Source organism: Pseudonaja textilis, chromosome 2, assembly GCF_049901715.1.
Source record: "Pseudonaja textilis isolate UNSWEBS1 chromosome 2, rPseTex1.2, whole genome shotgun sequence".
Classification (NCBI taxonomy): domain Eukaryota; kingdom Metazoa; phylum Chordata; class Lepidosauria; order Squamata; family Elapidae; genus Pseudonaja; species Pseudonaja textilis.
In genome coordinates, this window is record NC_141991.1 from 240787766 (window position 1) to 240805545 (window position 17780).

At 42.1% G+C, this 17780-nt stretch overlaps 1 protein-coding gene across 6 annotated transcripts in view; it reads right to left on the reverse strand.

Moving 5' to 3' along the window:
* ZNF532 (zinc finger protein 532) overlaps positions 1–16477 on the reverse strand; it is a 79687-nt gene extending 63210 nt beyond the window's left edge. For 2 of the 6 annotated variants that reach the window (XM_026715401.2, XM_087927421.1), the window contains exon 1: positions 15346–16225. The gene's annotated coding sequence lies outside the window, so the exon portion shown is untranslated. Of the gene's footprint in view, positions 1–11155; positions 11371–11568; positions 11709–15345; positions 16228–16342 lie in introns of those variants that run through there. The other 4 variants (XM_087927420.1, XM_087927419.1, XM_087927418.1 and 1 more) reach the window with 4 other exon arrangements.
* Positions 16478–17780: the final 1303 nt, after the last annotated feature.

The window sequence follows — 17780 nt, forward strand, 5'->3', positions numbered from 1 at the left end:
ACTCCTTTTGTATAACCATCAAAACATTGCAAGCATGTACGAAAGGAGCGGAGCTCATATAACAATGATATAATGATGCTTTTGTCGCTTTGATAAATGCATTGGACCCTGTAAATGTTTCAAAAAGCTGCAAATGTAGTATAAGCTGAGTTTTTCTCACTGCGATGATTTGTATGCTTAGTTCATTCTCCCCAATCCTAATAAAATTGTTATGTTTCTACACCCATAATTTTGATATGGGATTATGGGAGTTCTGTCAATTTGGAACATCTAGAAGTGCTGGTCTGGAGAAGCTGAGCATTCCCACGTTTGTACATTTCATCTTCTTCCTCTCTATCCTTGGTCTCCATGGAGATGAGACAGCTCAAAAGGCAGGGGTGTGAAACTCGATTTCATTGAGGGTCGCATCAGGGTTGTGTTGACCTTGGGAGGCAGGGGAGCAGGGAAGGCGTGGCCAGATTGATGTCACTCGTTTGGGGGGTGTCTGTGGCACAAGCACTCTGCCAGCAAAAATGGGCTCCTGAGCTCTGTTTTCAGCTGGGTCGGACCCCTGCAACCCTCTGCCAGAGAAAACGGAGTTTGGGAGCTCCATTTTCACTGGTAGAGGCTTCGCGGGCCGGTCCTTTGCTGTTTCCAGGGTGGCTCCGCAGGCCAGATCTAAGCACCCCTTGGGCCAGATCCACATGCATCTCTCCCAGGTTCCATTTTGAGCTGCGATGGCCTCCTGCCACCCTCTGCCAGTGAAAATGGAGCTCACCCCCCCCCAAGCTCCGTTTTCATTGGCAGAAGGCGACAGGCGGCCATTGCAGTTGAAAATGGAGCTCTGGAGCCACCACAGACTCCCCCAACATGAGTGACGTCAAGCTGGCCATGCCCACCCTGGCCACGCTCACCCCGCTCCCGAGGTCAAACGCAACCCTTGATGCGGCCCTCAATGAAATTGAGTTTGACACCCCTGGTCCAGGTCATTTGCACCAGATTAGAGAAAATGGTTAGGAGGATTTTTTGGTCTTCATTTTGTAAGTCACTTCAAAAGCTATTCTATTAGCTATTCTACTAATCAAATAACTGACAAATGTAATTCATTGCTTATTGATTGATCTATTTCACTTCAAATGCAGATGTTACTGAGTCCATGAAGAGCTAAGGGATGTGATTTGTGTGCGCGCGTGTATGTGTCTTGGCAAAGACCAATCTTGAATTTGAGAGATTATTTACCCACATCTTATTTACCTTCAGCCCAACAAATGAAACGGGATTGATTCACTTTGCTTTCTGACTTCAAATCAACCCAATGAATAGTTTCGGGGGGAATAAAATATCAAGAACCCTCATCATAACAGCAACAGTATTACTGACCAAAGCATAAACCAGCAGAAGTTGAAACTAAACAAATTCATATTTAATGAAGGAGATAAAAGCAAATCTAACCAGCATTTTCCCCGTTTCCTCTTCAATGTCTTCTCTCCAGTTGCTGGAGCTTATAAAACATTTACTCAAGTGTTGTAATTAGGTAAGTCAGTTCCCCAATAAGCCCTGTAGGCAAAGTTGTTAAAGACTGAGGCAAGGAGTCTTAAATAACTAGGAGTTTTCAACAGATAGTCCTCAACTTACAAGCATTTGTTTAGTGACCATTCGAAGCTACAATGGAAGTGACTTATGGCTGTTTTTCACACTTACGACCATTGCAGTATCCCCATGGTCATGTGATTTGAATGCTTGGCAACTGGAACTGGCTCATATGGTTGCAGGGGCCTGAGGTCATGTGATCACCTTTTGCAACCTTCTGGCAAGCAAAGTCAATCGGCAAGCCAGATTCACTTAACAGCCACATTATTAACATTAACTTAACGAGAGCCATGATTCACGTAACAACCGTGGCAAGAAAGTTCATAAAATAGGGTAAAATTCACATAACAAATGTCTTACTTAGGAACAGAAATTTTGGGCTCCATTGTGGTCATAAGTCAAGGACTATCTGTATTGGGAGGGCAGAACTTAAGCCAAATTCGCATAACCACCATGCTAGTAACTTACAATAACAACTGCAGTGATTCACCTAACTGTGAAAAGAATGGTCATAAAATGGAACAAAACTCACTTAACAATTGCCTTGCTAGCAACAGAAATCATGGCATGAATTGTGGTTCTAAGTCAAGGACTACCCGTAGAGACTCCACATTTGACTATTGGTAATTCACACATGAAGGGGAGCGATGGCCCAGTGGTTAAAACACTGAGCTTGTCAGCTAGAAACAGACTGTGAGACTTACCTGACAGACTGAGCTCGAGACCCAAGGTCCGTGCAACAGAGTGAGCTCCCGTCCTTGCCCCAACTAGCAGCTCGGAAACATGCAACTGCAAGTAGATAGGTACCACTTCGGTGGAAAGGTAACAACGTTCTGTGCACCTCTGGCATATCGACGTGGTATGCAGCTAAGGAATAGGCTGGCTTGGTTGATTAACAGTGAGATACTGATGGAGTGATTAGAGCAGCGCTTGCATTTTCTGTGTCGCATGAGAAAAGTACATCTTCCTTCCCCTGTCCTTACCACTTTCATCCTGTCATATGGCATTACTATCTGGTTTGGAAGCATCACTGCTTCAGACAGAAAGGTGGTGCAGAGAGTGGTGAGGACGGCAGAAAAGATTATTGGCAGTTCACTCCTTTCTATCCAGGACATAGCATATAAGCATTGTTTGAGCAGGATCCGCAGTATTGTCTGGGACACTACGCATCCTCTTCACTATCTGTTTGCTTTTGTTCCCTTCGGAGAGGCTTTGCGGTATCCAAAGCAGAGCATCCAGATTTGGTTATAGTTTTGTTCCATGCAGAATCAACTTTCTGAACTCTTAAGCTTGCTCTTTCTGCTATGTATATAAGATGGACAATGATTAATATTTATATGTATTTATATGTTAGGGTGTAGGCATACGCATATGTATGTATATAGGATATTGTTGTGGTTTGCCGGCAGCAGGTGCAGATGGCTGAGGTCTCTGACAGTGAGGACTTGGACAAGGGGCCTGTGTGTGATGCAAGGATGGGGCCAGGACAGCCGGGTGCTGCCTTCGGAGTTTGTGGAGTTTGGCAGCAGTGACAAAGAGGATCCTGGGGAGCCTGTTCTCAGTGTGCATGTGCGCAGGGCTGCTTGAAGGAAAGAGCAGCTGAAGCAGCACAGGCAACTCAGGAGTAAGGCTGGAAGGTGATGGCCCCTCCCATAAGGGATAAAAGCCAGCCTTTGGGGTTGGCTTCTTTGCGGGAAAAAAAGAAGTTCTTTATGCTCAGAGTTCTCATCCTCCAGTTTTATTTTTGGAAACTTGTGGCTTGGAATATTTATCTGCAATTAGTCTTTTGTTCTTGGCAGCCTTTCGCAACCTTGAAAGGGCTTGCTCTTATCTGGGACAATTATTTTTGAGTGACTTTTGGCTGTGAATGAACAGAATTCACAGCACTGCATTAAAAAGATTTGCTTTATACATACTTTGTTTGTTTGATTTGAACAAGGCTTGGGTCAAAACAGATACATATGTATAGGATAGAATATGTGTGTTTTGAGAGCAGGCAACAGTATTTCATCTTTTAATGTGTGCCAGTGTGCCCGCAGTAAATATGACAATGAAGATTATCTCATCTGGCTACATGACCACGGAAAATGTCTTCAGACAATGCTGGCTCCCTCATCCAAGAAATGGAGATGAGCACCAACCCCTAGAGTCAGACATTATTGGACAGGGAGACTTTTACCTTTTTACTCATATACCAAGCTGCACAACCAATATTAATAACAGATAATCAGAGTTGGAAGGGACCTTGTAGGTCATCTAGTCCAACCCTCCACCCAGGCAGGAGACCCTGCACCATTTCTGACAAATGGCAGTCCAATCTCTTCTTGAAAGTCTCAAGTGATGGCGCTCCCACAACTTCTGAGGGCAACTTCTGTTCCATTGGTTGATTGTTCTTACCGTCAGAAAGTTTCTCCTTATTTCCAGGCTGAATCTCTCCTTGTTCAGTTTCCATCCATTATTCCTTGTCTGGCCTACAGGCACTTTAGAAAATAGCTTGACCCCTTCCTCTCTGTGGCAGCCCCTCAAATATTGGAAGACCGCTATCATGTCTTCCCTGGTCCTTCTCTTTACTAGACTAGCCAAGCCTAGTTCCTGCAACCGTTCGTTGTATGTTTTAGCCTCCAGTCCCCTAATCATCCTGGTTGCTCTTCTCTGTACTTTTTCTAGAGTCTCAACATCTTTTTTATAATGTGGTGACCAAAACTGAATGCAGTACTCTAGGTGTGGTCTTACTAAGGTTTTATAGAGTGGTATTAGTACTTCCCTTGATCTTGACTGTATCCCTCTGTTAATACAACTTAGGCTTGCATTTGCTTTTTTGGCTGCTGCTGCATACTGCTGGCTCATATTTAGCTGGTTGTCCACTAAGACACTAAGTTCCCTCTCACAATTATTGCTATTGAGCCTGGTTTCACCCAGTCTGTATGTGTACTTTTGGTTTTTCTTGCCTAAGTGTAGGACTTTACTTTTCTCTATATTGAATTTCATTTTATTAGATATGGCCCAGTGTTTTATCTTCCTGGGTGTTAGCTATTCCTGCCAGCTTAGTATCATCTGCAAATTTGGTAAGTTCCCCTTCTATTCCCTCATCTAAGTCGTTAATGAAGATATTGAAGAGTACTGGGCCTAAGATGGAACATTGTGGCACCCCACTGCTTACTTCCCTCCATGTAGACTTAGACCATTAAGGACTACTCGTTGAGTACGGTTTGCTAGCCAGTTGCAAATCCATCTAGTGGTGGTGCTATCTATTCCACTTTTTTCTAGCTTACTAAGAAGTAGGTTGTGGTCTACTTTGTCGAATGCTAAATTAAACTATATTAAGTTAGACCATAAGTTGTTTAACCTTGTCTTGCTAAGGTACTACTAAGCCATTTACCATGGTTTATAAGTATATTGGCCAGATTCACACACTATGTTAAGCAAAAACCAAACTAATCACAATATTATGTATGACATCTGATTAATATTTGGCTTCCTCTCCTTTTTCTGCTGTATTTATCTCCAGTCTATGTAGCTATGGTCTCCTTCCTCATCTGTTTGTTCCTTCGCATCATACCTTTCGGCATCCTATTTCCAACTGTTTCAGGGCAAACCAGTTGTTTTCCCCTGCCCATAGCAACAGTGTTGATCACTGACTATCCTTTGCATATCTAAAAATAAAATGCAGACATTTAATGCATCTATAAATAATGGCTTCTCGATGCAATTCCCATTGATTGGAATGCTTTCCCCCTAGAAATAGCATGCACAATTTTGCTATTAAACTAGACACAGACTGGAAATGAGTTTATTCCGTTCAGCATTTTATGATGGGGCAGTAGATAAATGAATAAGTGACACCCCCTCCCCAAATAAAGCATGCTTTCACTGGGGTTAGGGTTGGGAAAAAATAAATTCACTACTTATGTTTAATGATTATATTTTAATCTTTATATTAAATTTTGCAGGCCTGCAACTACCTGCTGCAAATATGAACAGACAGAACAGGAAGAAAAGCCCAGAGTGGATTTTGACAATGCTTCCACTTTCCTTTCGCAAACCTAACTAGGTTCTTTTAAAACAAAAACAATGTTCTTCCTCTCAGGGGTGCTTACCTACCTCCTGAGGTGCACACATTTTTACTGTATTTTATGTGTTGAGCTTAACTGTATTGTTTAATTCTGTACGCTGCTTGGAAAGGCACTGCAAGAGAGGCAGCGATATAAATATTTTGTGTAAAAAAAAAAATTCACAAAATTAAATATAGCTTAGCTCAATTTTGAGACGGTCATTCTAGTTCTTCTATAATCTCCTTATGTGTTGTAAGAAATCTAGAGGACATCCAGCAGGGGAAGGATGTCCTACATCCTCCAGGATGCCCATAATACTCACTGAGATTTCCACAATGCTAACCTCACTGGCCAGTGTGTCGTAGAGGAGGAGTTCCCAACCCCCGGAACCGATAGCAGTCTGTGGCCTGTTAGCGGTGGACGAGTGAGCAAACAAAACCACCCCCTTCCCCCAGTAACCCTAACCCTAACCTCAACCATGTATTACTATAGCAATTGGCTGATAAGCTGTATGGAAATTCTGATACCAATCCTAAGCATATCAAAGCTGTCAACAGAAATATTACTTATTTAAAAAAAATCCTGTTATGTGTTTAAATGCAACCCTATCATCCCTTTTAACCACAAGCTGAAGAAAGCCACAATCATCCTAGGTCCCCCCCTAAATATCCTAACTCAGTTGAGATAAACTGCTGGATATAGACAGAAATAAAATACAAACATGATGGAGAAATGAAGGGTTATATCATAGCAGCAGCCATAGGTTGGGTGCCTTGAAAAGCTGAGAATTGAGCGGCCAGGGTTATTTTTCAGTGATTATTAACAAGGCCACTCAAATACATCTTCAATATTCAGAGCCATTAAAAAAAAAGATGTGATGAAATGTCTCAGCAGATGGCGATGCCATAAGACTTTCTCCTGGCTTGGAAGGTAAGCGGAATTGGATTGGGTGTATCTGAATGGAAGAACACTGGGCATACCTACCCAGGTACACAAGAGCGACTGGGAAAACACTTCTGTCCTCTTGCCAAGATAATTACAGGGTCCTCTTGTCACTTTATAATAGAATCTTAGATAAAGGGCAGGTCAACTCAATAGACAAGTATTTTTATGGCTGCAAAAATGAAAACATCTGCCAGGGTGGAGTCATATCACTAATTCTACTTTTATCTTTTTAGTTTTATTTCATTTTTGATATGCTAATTTGTGAATACAATAATTCAATCTGAGTTGAGATTAGGTACCAGGTTTGTCCTAAGAGTAAGGCTTCCTTAGGAGCTGGCAGGCTATAATATTAACAAAATTTGGGGTTAGATGCTGGACTATAGCACTCTTACTGCGGTTTAGCAAGAACAGAGGATCTCCACTGAATGCAACCCTCAATAGAAAACCAAGATTTATCTCCTGTTTGGATAGTAAGATCTGGGAGATGTTGCTCTGAAAAAAACATAAAGCAGATATGAACTATACCCATCTCCAGATTCTAGATGTGCTGGGCCTCAAACCACATCCCCAGTTTCTATGCTGGGCCTCAAACCACGTCCCCACTTTTTAAACATATTTTCCATATTAATTAAGAAAATAGCATGTAGACTGCTGAACAATATTTCTATTAACTTGACATCAATAATAACCCTAGACTTCCAAGCACCTGAATTGCCAATCTTTCTAACTTCTAAGAAAGTCACCGTTACAAGAAAAATGTGCTGTATTTTAGTTCCAACTGCTAATATAATAAGACTTGCATAATGCCAATCTTCTGAGATTCAGTGAAACACTAAAATTAAGGAATAATAAGTAGCTCTGAGAATCTGGTACCTAAACAAATGCATACAAAGTGGGCAGGGAAAGGAAAAAAGTAAGATCATAAATAAATGATTTGTACCATCAAAATCATATCGTTCTATACTACTGCTTTGGATTTTGTCCTTGTTTAACTCTTCCACTTGACCTACTTATTTTGCATTAATACATATTTGGGGATTTTTCTCTCCTATGGTAACAGTAATCTATGATAAGAGAGCAACAAATGTTTTGTACAATCAAGTTATTGCCTCTTATATCATACAGGCAGGCATTTTTGGACCAGCTGTTCAAAGTCCTGAACGGAAATTGCAGATTTTTTTTTTTTTTTTGGCCTTTAAAAATATACTGAAACTCATCTTGGCAGAATACAAGTGATTTTCCATTGCTTTTTTTTAGGATGTTTTCTTGACTTTCCAGTCTAACTACAGTCCTGAATCTCCCTGTTGGTTCCCCTTCCAAGTACTAGCCAAGGCTGAGCTGTTTAGATTTCTAGATCAGTCCGTGTCAAGTAGATGTTATCTCTTAGTTCAGCATTTTGCCCATTTGCTAAACTTAGTTTTTGGCATAGAGTCCTTTACATCTCTCTTTTCTAGCTTAGTCAGCCACACCTTGAAAGTCAGGGAATGTTCTGGAATGGCCTGCAATGCTGTAGGAGAAGACACCAGTGGACAGAATTTGGAAGTGTAGTTAATATCACGTTGAGTGCTGTGAAATGCTTTAGATCTGTAGTTAAGAAGACAAGACAAACCAAGAAACATTCTGTTGTGGTTTCCTTTTGGTATATTTCCTCTGCTAAAGCAAAACAGAGCAATTGCCATAGACAATGTTTCCTATAAGAAGGCAAATCCTTTTAACTCTCACCTACCCCCCCCCAAAAAAAATCCTGAAATATATAATTTATATTTCAATTTTGATGAATACATTCAAACCTGCTAAGACAAAGAAACATCCATATCATTCTACTACCTTCGATCAATGTATTCAGTGAAAAGAAAGAAAAATTATTTCATTTCAGAAAAAGACATAAAACCTGCCTAAATTGGGCCTGCAGGCCAGATTCTCCCTATGCTGTCATTAAATTATTGTGCCTTGCTCAGAATCAGCTACTGGGAGAAGGCAAAAGGCCAGTCCTTAGACATTAATCTGCATTTTCTGCTTAAAAGAATGGCCTACATGGCTGCAAAAAAAAACCCTCCCCTAAATCTCTTCTCTACAATGTTTGTATCATTTCAACAGAAACAGCCAAAGAAACATAAACGGTATCTGTTCAGTTTTCTACTATGACAGGAAAGAATTCCCAGCATAATATTTGAATGAAAGGGGAGGAAAAAAAACCTTTGCAGCAAGAAAGATCAAATGAAGGCAACATGCAAACAACCCAAGCATGTATGGTGCAATACTACTTCCAAACCTAAGCTGTCTGAAGGATATTGTCACAAGACAAAGCACTGTTACTCACAATTTTGCAAAAGCCTTCAATATATATATATATATATGGATTGGAGCTGAGCCTTAGAAAAAGCCTCAGTGCAGAACAGCACATCTATTCCCCCCCCCCCCACCATGTAACAGGGGCTTGTGGTTTCTAAGACAGAGACATCCACAGTTAAATACAGAGCTATTGTATATTGGTATTATTAAACACTAACACAAAGATGGTATCACAGCACCCTGGGCTCCTTCATGCAAGCTATTCAATGCCCTGTCAGAATGGAGAAGCACAGTAAATTAAAACACCAGACCAAATATTTTTCAGGCTTAACAGATCACATGCAATTTTTCAATACACTACAATTTATTCCTTAAATACCTTATGTCATCTGCTGCACAATCAGGAAATAAAGAGGTTCCTTAATGCTTGTGTCACCCTCTAAAGTAGCGAGTCCTGCCTGTCATCAGCCTCCATGGAACTTGCCCAATCAAAAGACTCCCAGGGCTTTTTAGATTGTCTACTTTATTCCGCTTGAATACAACAGACACCCTAAATATTAAACTCCATCAGAACACATTTTTCTTTCCTTCAACTCTTTATCCTGTAACCTTAGTTATTATTTTCCAGGGCTGTACATTCACAATGCCAATTGTCAGCCACGACAGGGTGGATTGCTGTAACTTCACAATGCACATAAAATTCCAGGGTTACTGATAATTTCCTGTTTTAGGAAGTCACTGTTTCTAGCAAAATAGCCACCAATGCAAACAAAAATAAAAGTCCTCCTGTACCTTCTTTAAGAGCCTTTGTTCTTCCCTTTGCCATTTCATTACTGCTTCATCCTACTTCCCCACTCCCTTTCCCTGGAGCTTCCAGCTTCAGCATAAGATGCAAAATGTCTGCTCTTTATCTAGGTATACATTTCTCTTTTTCTTTTTTTTTTAGAGAGAAGGAAAACGAATTATTATCCAAAATCTAAGGCTGTGAAGCTTTGAGTCAGGAGGAGACATTGCTTACCAGCTGATGCACTGCCCATCCGGTTCCTATTTGAATGTCATTAATGTGAGAGTATTGCAATTTAGCCTACTAGTAAGCCACTGGAGTTCTGCAAACCTTTTGAAGCAGATCCCCTCGTCTGGATTGCTAAAACGTTCAGCGCAAGATTATTTAATTACCAAAATGCACAGAATGGCAGGAAGATGTATATATGCTAATTTGTATAAAATGTATAGTCTGTCTTAAAACTGTCTTTGACTTCCAGATCAAAGCAAGGTTATCTCATTTGAGCCAACAAAAAAGAGAGAGAGAGAGAGAGAAAGAAAAGGGATAAGAAGTCATCGTGTTGATATGATGGAGGAAAAAGATGTTAAAAGTTTAACGATCAAGTAATTCAAAACAGGTCCCTGTCACATGGACCCCAATTTATGACTATCATATCGGGCCCTCTTCTTTTACGATTTAACAGTAACAAGGAAATGTCTTCCTGTAAGGTGTACCAAACAAAGACCGATTATGATTAAGTCTTTTTAAAACAACAGTTCTAATCCTAGGTCACCTGAAATCAGTTTAACAGCATTTCCTCTCTTAATTCAGACTACGGGGTTATTTTCTAGTGTGTCTCGGTATGCAATCACACATTGTGTTCAGGCTTTGTTACCACGTTATGCCCATGCTCAGATTGTTACACCCTTAACAAGCACCACAGCTCACCTTGTGTACTTTGCCTTGTGACAATTTTTAAAATGCCAATGATGCCGATGAAGGTTGCACAAGCACAGTAAACCTGAAAGAGTTAAAGGCAGCCCTAATCAATAGGCCTGAAAGCAAAACAAGAGCATGCCTCTTAAAGCTTATTTTGCAAAGGCTTTCATGCGCAATTTTACAACAAAGCTGTTTTTTTGGCCTTTTGCACAGATAGATATACGCACAGATTTTTTCCCCCAGAAAAGAAATCCGCAATACAACTAGAGTTAAAAAGAGAAAGGGAGAGAGACAGAGAAGAGAGCAAAGTAGCAATCCTGATGCATAAAAGGGAAATGCAAACCAACCCATTTTTATTTTGCTGTTTAAAAACAAAACAAATACCAAGATATCAGTGTCCCACTTAGCAAAGGAAACAATTTTCTTTCTTTCTTCTTAATAAGGGTGATAAACTTCAGCTATGGTCCACTCTTTTATAGCATTACCATTATTATCATTATTTTCTAAAGGCATGAACCAGCCAAAGTTATCAGCCATTGCAAATAGGCACATAACATACACAGAAACCTTTATGACTGTTATATTAGTCACATACCAGAGCTGTGTGTCTAAAGTGTGCATTCACATATTGTTAGGGGACGGTATCTGTTCTGCAAGATCCTCTGCTTTTGGTGCCATGAAGGGAGGGCGGGAGGAAGCCATCTCAATAACTGCATTGTGTTCAGGAGCTGAACTGCCTCAAACCAGTTTCAGCCGGTTCTGGTCACCCTACGTAGAAAGCTATGGCAACCCTCGCTGAGTTGCCAACAAATCCTGAAAACCAGAGTGGTTCGGTTGTTTTCTTCTCTGGTGTGAAGATAATTTTGGTCTGGTTTCTCCCCCCCACCCAGCCCACCCCCCTGCAATTTCAATCACAGCCCCTTACATTGAGAGAGAAAGAGAGAAACAGATGAGAGAGACAGAAACATTTGACATTTTAGCTTTTTCCCTTTGCCGTCAACAACTTACCTCCCAAAACCTGGCTGAAAAGCTGTGTATTTCTTGAAGCTAACAAAGAGAGACCGCAGTTGTTGGTTGGTGTTTTTTTTTAATGCTCACAGGATCTCCTTTGCTGCATGAAGGATATTCGGCCACAAGAGCAAGCAAACCCCCCCACTTCCACTTCTGTTCCCCAAGAGAGGGAGATGCTTCTGTTGAGTGACATACTTTCCTATGCGCTCTCAACATTGGGGCATTTACAAGCAGGATTTCCATGTTCTCAGACCCCACATCTGTAGAACATTTGGAATGGTTGTAAAATAGTCATTGTTCTTCACAAAGGGCTTATGGCCAACCTTGTCTATCTACTTCCAAGTCACTAGTAACTTACACATATCATAGCAATAGTTGTTACAACTACAAGGCCTTCAATTCACCTATGCAAGAGCCCTTCCTCATAGGATCCCCACCCGGCCATGCAGAAGTTCCATGACCCTCATTGAGGTTCATCTCTACTCTTATAACATTGGATAGGTGTCAGCAAATTTTGTTTTTCTGCAACTTGAAGCAAGGTGCCATGAGAAGTTGACTCATCCTTCTGCAATACTAAAATACTGATGCTCTTAAGACACCATTTCCCAAGTTGGTGTTTTCTATTTGTGTTGAAACAGCAGCTTTCAAAATCCCCAGTCCTCATCATAATTCCTTTCTTGTGGAAGGAATTCCTTATCTCTGCCCTCCATCTTTTAACTTACTCATATTTTCGTTCAGAGGTCTTCCTTCTTTCCTTCTTCTCCTTACCAAAATGATTTCCAAATCCAACAACAATAGTAGTGATATTCTTTAATTTCCATAGACTAAAACCTCCTATTTCCATAATTCAAAACCTCCTCAATGGCAGATTCTAAACTAGAAAAGAGTCTTCTGTTTGTCTCCTCCAAAAATTACAGATTACACATAATCATTCTGGGCAATTTTCCAGTCATTTACTGGTTGTTATGGGAATTTTGGACCAGTGGATATTGAAAAATATAGCTCCCGGCTTCTCTCACCACTAATCATACTGATGGGGCTGTTGTTTATTGTACTTTAACATCTGAAAAGCAGAGCTTCCCAATCCCTGACAATCACCACCATTCAAACAAGAACAGAAGCCGCCATTTTGATAAAACTGCCTGTTACCATCCAGTAGTTTCTGTCATCATTACACAAATGCACCCTATAAGAATTTAAGTATAAATTACCATAAACTCTTATCCTTCACTTCACGGTCATATTATAATGGCAAGACTGATTTGCTGGCTGCCTCTATAAGAAGGATGCCAATGCAACTTCTAGTGGTTGACTCCAGCAGTACATCAATCAAATATATAGCATTCCACCTCACATGGTGGTCCACCAAATGCATTTAGGAAGCCCACAAATAGGACCTCAAGGGACCCCACCTTTCCTATTGTGTGTCTCAGCTCGTATAGCATTCTGGTCTGCACATCTCAGGAGAGATATTATGGAACTGAAGATGATACAAAAAAGGACACTCAAGATGACCGGGGCCTTGAAGACAAGATAGAACGATTGGTGAAATTTGATTGAGAAAAAAGAAATGCAAAGATTATAATTAAGTTTTAAAAAATTATATATGATAAAGAAAGACTAAACTGGGGAGTTTTCCATCTCCCACAATACTAGAACTAGATAATTAGTAGATTTAAAAGTAATAAAAGGAAACATTTATTCATGTAGCATGTAATCAACTTATGAAGTAACTACTGCAAGATATGATGCTGGCCATTATTTTATGTGTTTCAAATGGAGATTATAGACTTTTAACCGACAGTTCAGTCAATGTCCTCTGGCTCTGATGAATGGGCAAACTACAACTTTGAAGTATTAGGTCCAGAGCAGCAACATTTATGGGAGAGGAGGGCTCCACTGATGATCTATCTCTTCTTAGATACATTTGATAAACTACTACAGCAAATGGAATGATGGCTAGAGGACCTGATCTACAGGCTATTCTCACATTCTTAAATATAATACAGAGTTCTGTTTCACAAAAGGAAGCCCAGATGCACTTCATGCTAATCTCCTGACTCTACATTTGGTTTCAACCAACTCTTTCACAAGTAGGTTCAGCTGCAGAATGGGCATCGACCAAAGAACAATTTTGCAATGATTCCACCAAACAACTGTGACATCAGACATACATTTCTCCATTATATTATCTCTACTATTATCACTTTTTCAACAAGGTGCACCCTTTTATGTACCACTGTCCTTCTGTTCCCTTGCAAATATCCCCACCTCACAATTATATAGACACTGTTCTGCTGGATAGCCATAACCAATGATTGGATATAGATTAGTGGAAGCATCCAGTTTGACAAGCAAAAGGACCAGTTTCAACCTCTCCTGTTACATGATGGCAAAGACCATTGTTGTAAAAACTGGGAGATCATTGATGATCAGAACAGATAAAGTTTCCTGAACTTGTGTCCTCCATGGGAACTGAAATTGGAGGACATTAGTTTGAAGCCATCCGTTTAAGAGCCTGAGAGCATACTGAAAACCTAGATGGACTGGAATAATGCAATTATTTGAATATTTGCAAATATTCAGCTGCTGCTTGCAGAGCAATTTGTCCATGTTGGTGGTAATAATGAATAGAAAACACACCGGACTTAGAGTTATGCCAAATAGGTGGCTCCTACATTATTGTTACATCCCTATTACAGCTATCAGCATGGAAATGCCATCTTGTCATTGGCACTTGCATTCACCATCTCTGCATCGTACAGCCATTACCACTTGGAAATGAGGTTCTGGCAGCACCCACTTACTATATTGTTATCTCATATTCCTACGCAAGGGCTCAAGTCTACAGAGACAGTTTCCCTTCAATAACTCAAACAGGCAGTGACAAATAAGGATTGTCTCAAACTCTTCTACCTAAGTGGATTTCAATCTCAATCATTCCGTGTAGAGAGTGAGACTCTATCCACCCAAAAATGTTAATTTCAGAATGCAGATGATTCAAAGACACATGTCTAGAATCTTTATTACTTCGGTTTCCAGTCCTGTGGTTAAGAATATCTGGAAATAAAAAGTTGATCAAGTAGCTAAAATGAGGAAGAAAAGCATCTCTATATATAGATACAAGTACCAACAATGCAACATTCACCAAGCAACTAATAAATGGGCCAAGAATACCCAATTCCCTATGCACTCGGTGGTGGTATCTCTGTTCATGCTTTGTCATTGGCGGTGGGGGTAACCTGACACCTTCTAGAAGTCTTGTGAATATAATAAATATGTTTGGCTGGGCCTAAAACAATGTAAAGACGATGTGACCTCTTTCATGTGGTCTTCCATATCTGATTTGGGCCTATCTGCCTTAGCTCCAAAGCATACTTCAACATCAATATATATGTTTTAAATAAACAAATAAAAGCTTATTTGGTTGACAAATCATTCCTGTTTTACAGGGCAGATGGCCAGAAATAATGGAAAGTGTAGCTATCTAGATTTAAACAAAGGGGGAAACTTCTTCCATGATCACCTCTAGAATCGACCTATTATAGAGTATGTGGGTTCTCCATTTTGGGGGGAAATGTTTAAGAATAATCTAGACAGGCTGCTTTTGTAACCATTCGCCTTCCCTGCATGTTGAGAAAAGCCTTTAACCGGATGACATCTGCAGCCCCCTCCAACTCCACGTTGCCTGATCCTCTCTTCCTACCTTCATGTCTTCCCAAGAAGGCTGAGAGGACCGGGGAAAAATAAAACAAAAAAGCTACCCAGCGTTACCTGAGAGAAATCCTCAGTGAATTTATTGGAGCCTCCGGCAAATGGGCCCAGGCTTGGCTGATGCTCTTGGGGAGGGCAGGATGAGGGCCTGAAACAGTCCCTCCATGGACACCCTTTGCCAGCAATGCCTTAAGCTCCCGGTGGCCCTGCTGGGCTTTGCAGAAACAGAGAGAGAGAAAAAACAACAAGGCTGCTGCTTTCTTTGCCGGGAAGAAGGGAAGCGGGCTGTCCGGTCTGCAGAGCAGAGCGCCTCTCTGCCAGGCGCCGCCGACCGAGGCCTTGCTCAAGTCAACCCATTTCTGCGGCTACGAACCAGCTCTTTTTACGGCTTCCAGGCGGGCCCGTTCAAAAGAAAGAAACCCCTCAAGCCAAGCGCTCCAGCAGTCCCGGGCCTCCCCGAGCTCCAGCGAGCCCAAGGTCGCCAGTCCTCCGCCCGAGAAGCCGCCTCTGAAAAACTGGCACTGCGCCTCCGCCCGCGTCTCCGGCCTATAAATCTTCGGCCCCTTGCAAACCGGGCTGCTTAATTTTATTTTATTTTTTCTCCCGGCCGGCGAGAGCACCAACGGGCCTGGCCTGGCCCTTTCCCCACGCTTCTTCCCGGTCCTTTTATTTTATTTTTTCCCTCCTGCGAAGGCCGCTGGAGTTTCGAGTCTGAAGCTTGCGGGCCCGGAGCGGAGCGACCGGCGACCGCGGCGGCGGCGGCGGCGGCTCCTCCTCGTTGTTGCTTTGCGGGGCTCAGCGACGAGCCATAGCCGGGAATGGAATCTGGTTTGAGAAGATGTGTGCCTCTCTCTCTCTCTCTCTCCCCCCCCCCCAAACACTACCCAGCCCTGTGTGTAGGCTCTGCAGCAGCTATAGGCCCCGGCAAGGGTGGACGGAGGCGAGGAGAAAGAGACGAGAGATGGGCATGGGGGGGTGTATCACTGCGGAGAGAGCCTGACCCCCGCTTCCCCAACCCTTCGCATGCAACCTCTTCATCACCCCCATGCAAACAGACCTGCTGCTGCTGGTAGCTTTTGGGCAAGAGGCCAAGGTGCTGCCACGCGGGGAGGGGCCGGTCCTGCCAGGGTGCTTTTCAGACAGACATGTTTAAAGGGTTTCCTCCACCCCGCCAAAGGCGCCTTTGCAGCCAGAGGCCTGGCTTTCCCCCCCCCCCCTCTTTTTTTTTCTTTTTTAAAGATGGTTGCACATAAAGGCAGGCAAGGCAGACGCAGGGAGAGCGAGCCTTTTGCAAGGACGAGGAGGGAGGGGGGGGAAAGGTGGGGGCGGTGGGGGCTGCCTCTCTGGCTTGGGAAGAAGAAGAGGAATGGATGGGCTTGTGGGGGGGGGGTTAGGGGGCTGGTGAAGCTCTCTCCCCTGTGGATTCAATTTAAAACTTGCCATTGGAGTGTGAAGAAGAAATGGTGGAGGAGGAAGAAGGGAGGAAGGGGAGGGAAAGATTTCCACCCCCCCTTTCCAAAACGACCATTATTAGTGGTTCTTCTGAAGCTCCCCTTCCTTCCCCTCCCCGTCACTTGATAAATCAGGGATTCCCTCTTGTGGAGAAGGCAGAGAGAAAAAAGGAGTTGTTGTTTTTTAAAAGGCATTCAACATCTCCCCCCTTCCCACTTTCCTCAATCTCCGGCATGTTTTAATTACCGGTGGGGAAGAAAGGAGCAGCTTGGGGAGGAGGGGGGCAGATCTGCAATCGCTCCTCGCTGCAGGGGTGGAAGGGAAGAGCTGATCCTTTTTGTTGTTGTTGTTCCCCCTAATTACAAAAAGAATCGACATATTTTATATCCTAAGCAGAAAAGGTGGAGGTTTTTTTTTTTTTTAAGTATGCAGCCCTGGTAGTTGATGTTTGCAACAGAAAAAAAAAAAACCCAATGAAATAGGCTGTGATCCACAAAAACAGGGTCGATGATAAATGAAAGGGCCCTTAAGGACTGGGTGACTGATATGGTGGTGCTGGTGGCTGCTGCCTTCTTCCTTTGTAGCCTCCAGATTTTGGGGGCCACCTTTATTTCCAATAATGGCTCTGGACGCAGGCCTGAGTGATATTCTTTGCAAATAAAATAAAAACATAGCTCAGGGCTTGGTTTGGAAATGAGGCCATCAGATTCAGAAAGAGAGAAAAAGGGAGGGAAAGGAATGGAAAGGAAAAAAGGAAAGGGAAGGAAGGAAAGGTGTGTCAAGAATTTTGGGGATTCAGACCCAATTTTATTTTACTTTTTTTGATGGATGGAAGAGAAGGAGGGAAGGAAGGACTCTCCTTGATGACAGCCCGTGTCTATTGGTTCCATTTTGAAATTCCTTTTACATCATCTGCTTCCTTGTAATTTATTCTGGGTTCTGCGCTGTGGAACTAGAGCAGAGTTTGACCTTTTATAAAACATTTCTAAGCTATTTAAAGGGTGCTATTATATCTCCTCTCCGTTATCCTTTCTCAAGCAAAA